Genomic DNA, 4133 nt, shown 5'->3' with positions numbered 1-4133 from the left:
GGGGGGGGGGGGGGGGGGGGTGTTGCCCCACTGCAAGGGTTAACTTGTTACTTCTTTAATTCAAAATATGTAATTCTGTGAAATGCACTAAAAAGAAGGGTTTGCATACAATTGTATTAGGGATGCACCGATACTCTTACTCGTGAAAATGCCCCAATACGAAACACCGATATCGGTGCTTTAAATTTTTAAACTGAAGAGGCTGCCTGAGGTCCCGCGCTTGCTGGGAACTTTGGCAGCCTTTCTTTGAACTGTGATGCCAGTTTACGGCCCCGGCAGCACATCTCCTCCTCCTTCCTGGGGAACCCTGCGGCCTGCACATGCCCACCCACAAGACCCTCCAGACCCCTGCTGAGGCCCTGCACAGCCCTCCTGAGATCATGGAGACACCAGGGCACCAACCTGGAGCAAACCAGAGTATGTAGCTTCATATTATTATTCTGCAAAGTCTCGTATTGCTGGGATTTGTAGTCCTTTATAGCTGGTGTTATTTTGATGTGCTGTACAATGTATTGCTTCGATTTGTAGTCTTTTTTTTATAGCTGGTGGTATTATTCTGCATTGCTATATAATGTCTCTTGCTGAGATTTGTAGTCCTCTCTAGCTGGTGGCATTCTGCATTGCTGTATAATGTATTGCTGAGATTTGTAGTCCTCTCTATCTGGTGTATTTTGCGGTGCTATATAATGTATTGTGGGGATTTTGTAGTCCTCTTTAGCTGGTGGCATTCGGCATTGCTGTATAATGTATTGTGGGGATCTGCAGTGCTGTATAGCTGGTGGCATTCTGCATTGCTGTATAATGTATTGCTGAGATTTGTAGTCCCTCTACAGCTTGTAGTCAGTGGCAGAGTTACCAGGGCCCTGGTGCTTCACCACTGTCCTAGAAGAAATGTCACATGACACTAAAAAAAGTATTGGCGAATACCTGAGGAAAAGTATTGGTACTTTGTACTCTGTCTTAAAAAAATGGTATTGGTGCATCCATGAATAATTGTGTTTGCCCAGGATGACCTGGGCTCAGAGGAAGTGAGTTGAATGATGCTGGCCATCAGACTGAGAACATCTAGTGCTATAAAAAATACTCTGGGGAGAAAAGCTCGTTTTTCTCTTTTACTGGCCTACTTTTTTTTATCTTATTGTTTTGGCTGCTTTAAGCAAAATAAATGTCTGCTGCTATACGGTGGTTTCTATCTTCCTCAATGACTGGAGCTAGATGGATATGCTTTATAGACATATGAGGTAGCTTCACACCTGATCTACTAAAAATTGGCTTCCTGTCTGTTTAGTGTATCATTAGAAATCAAAGCGGCAGGATGAAAAGCTTTATCTACAAATGGAAAGATACTTCGTATGAAAAGCTTCCGTTAGAAGCTGCCATTCTTGAGCTTTTGTGCTGCATGCAGATTATGAGGCAGTGAAGCTGAACCTATTCAGCTTTACTGCAAGTGTCTGAAAAATGATGCAGATCAGCTGGAGAAAGAATGTTTCACTTCAGGAAGGATTCCCCTTTAAGTTAATACGCTGGCTTTATTTCCTTAGTATAATGCTGATGTAAATGGCGAGGAGTGCGTGAAATTCCCTTCTATTGTGCTGCTAAAAAGTGAGATTTCAGGAGCAAAATTGCATTACGTCAGAACGGCCTGGGGTCAGTCCTTGAAAAACAGAAGAAACCTTATTATTTTTATCGTGGGATCACTTTCCCTGTCATGTAAGGTATACCATTGGCTTGTTTAGGCAGCAGACAATAGATCTTGGATTGCCATTGTAGTGCCATAGAAGGAATCCTCCATACTATATGCTGGGAAAGTAGAAGTATTCCAGCACATATTCAGGGGATCGCGCTGCTTGAAACTTTAAATGTTTGCAAAACCAAGGACTTGCATCAGTTTCAGGGTTCTGATTTATAATCAGTTGTCTTTTTGTTTCCTGCAAATGTCATCTGTCACACTAGGGTCCATTTTACACCACTACAGACCAAATGTCATTTGAACTGCATGGAGGGGGGTCTGGATTTTTGTTTTGATTGCTGCGAATATATATACAGGTGAAACTCAAATAATTAGAATATCGTGCAAAGTTCATTTATTTCACTAATGCAACCTAAAAGGTGAAACTAATATATGAGATAGACTCATTACATGCAAAGCAAGATAGTTCAATCCGTGATTTGTCATCATTGTGATAATTATGGCTTACGGCTCATGAAAACCCCAAGAACCCCAAATCCACAACCTCAAAAAAGTAGATTATTACATGCAATCAATAAAACAAGGATTGTACATGGAACAATATCGGACCTCTGAAAAGTACAAGCATGCATATGTACTCAGTACTTGGTTTGGGCCCCTTTTGCAGCACTTACTGCAATTACTTTTGCACGATATTCTAATTATTCGAGTTTCACCTGTATATATAATTATGTATGTATGTTTTGAAAGATTTTAAAGACATTTCAAGATGCAAAAGAACAAAAAAAACTGGATGCAACAGTATCCAAGAGCTTGACATTGACAAAGGGTACATTTATCAGGCTAAAGACACTACTACAGGGTGGAATTATGGTTACAATAGATGATGTGCATACAAGAAAATACAAAAGCTTGGATACATACCTCATGGGTTGGGGATGCGGCCGGTACGACCACCTGCGGGTGCAGCACACAGCCGGTCCACCCATACATTTCATGCATCAGCATCCCCCAGCATTGGGGTAGCCAGCCTGCCAAGTCATTGCTACCAAGGAGAGTACGAGGATTGAATCTGTTATTAGAAGTGCTGAATGTATTGTCAGGACAATATTTTGAATGGACACTGGTTTTCTAGGTAAATTGATACCTTTTATGGCAAAGGTGGACAAATTGATAAATAATTCAGGAGCCACCTAGTCCAACCCAGGAGCCAGCAGCATTTTTTTTTTTAGCAGCCAGCTCTATTGACAACAACTAGACAAATCCTCAAAGGTTAATAGATGCGTCCTGCTGCACTCCTTACCGGTATAGATAGACCTGAAACGGCCAGGGTGGTGCTTGTAATGACTACGGATGGTGCTGTACAGTACAACAATGTTCAAAAATGTCACCAGCACACCAAAGGTAGAGTAAAAGCAATCCATTTAATGACACAGCATTGTCATAAAGGTGGAAGCGCTTTTGGGGCCGTGCAGGGTACCCTTCATCAGGCTTGCACCTCGATGACAATGCTGTGTCATTAAATTGATTGATTTCACGCTACCTTTTGGTGTGCTGGTGACATTTTTGAACATTATTATCCTTAAAGGTTAAGCACTTTTTTAAGGAGCTTTGGCGATCTGGCTCCTGGATTTGTCCAGCCCTGTTATAGGACAATGCAAAAGTTGTTATGGTGAAACACAAGATTTGGGAACTGAACTAGCCTATTGCAGCATGACAAGTGTAGTTAGCACCTCTTACAAAAAAACGTTCTATTCCCAAATGAGTTGGCTAGCCCACAAGAAGACAAAATTGTTGTGTAAACAGAAAATGCAGTATTGCTGGGCCATTCTTTTGTAGGGAAGCTAGTTTCTGTTGTCATTGTGCTGTACGTTTATGATAATTAGACCTATGAAACTGTCGGGATACTATAGGTTTCATTTACATGCTTTTTTATTTTTGCTTCATGCAATAAAAACTCCACGTCTGTCTGCAACAATTGCTTCATATATTGGTAGGATAGACTACTATGGATAGACTACTATCCATAGGATAGATTACTATGAGGTCTAGGATAGACTACTATGAGGTCCAGTGGCATAGGAGGCCCATTTATTAGTGGCTGCAAAGAATTACAATCTAATGTACCTACCACAGTCCTAGAGATACACACTCAAGGGCCCATTTAAGCAAAAGCAGAGCAACCTCAAGGGCCCAATTAAGCAAAAGCCAGTCAACCTATTTTTTTTAAACATTTAATGAAAACTGAAGAACTTCAGGGTCACAACTCTATCTCCTAGATACTATTGCTTAAACAGATATATATAAGGTCAGAAGGCTCCACATAAGATTTGTCTCTTATGAGGTGTATTTTAGAGGAGTTCAATGTCCAAAATCTGCAGGGTTGAGCAAACTGATTTGTGATTTTGGCATAGAATTCAACACCTAAGGGGGTACTGAGGAA

General features: G+C 41.0%; 1 protein-coding gene across 2 annotated transcripts in view; it reads left to right on the top strand.

The window, feature by feature from the left end:
• Window positions 1–4133, top strand: part of GRHL1 (grainyhead like transcription factor 1) — a 35307-nt gene that overhangs the window by 5100 nt on the left and 26074 nt on the right. The gene's annotated exons all lie outside the window — the stretch shown is intronic.

Source organism: Nanorana parkeri, unplaced genomic scaffold, assembly GCF_000935625.1.
Source record: "Nanorana parkeri isolate BGI_ZX_2015 unplaced genomic scaffold, ASM93562v1 scaffold425, whole genome shotgun sequence".
In the NCBI taxonomy this organism is placed as follows: domain Eukaryota; kingdom Metazoa; phylum Chordata; class Amphibia; order Anura; family Dicroglossidae; genus Nanorana; species Nanorana parkeri.
This window is presented reverse-complemented; position numbering and strand designations above follow the sequence as displayed.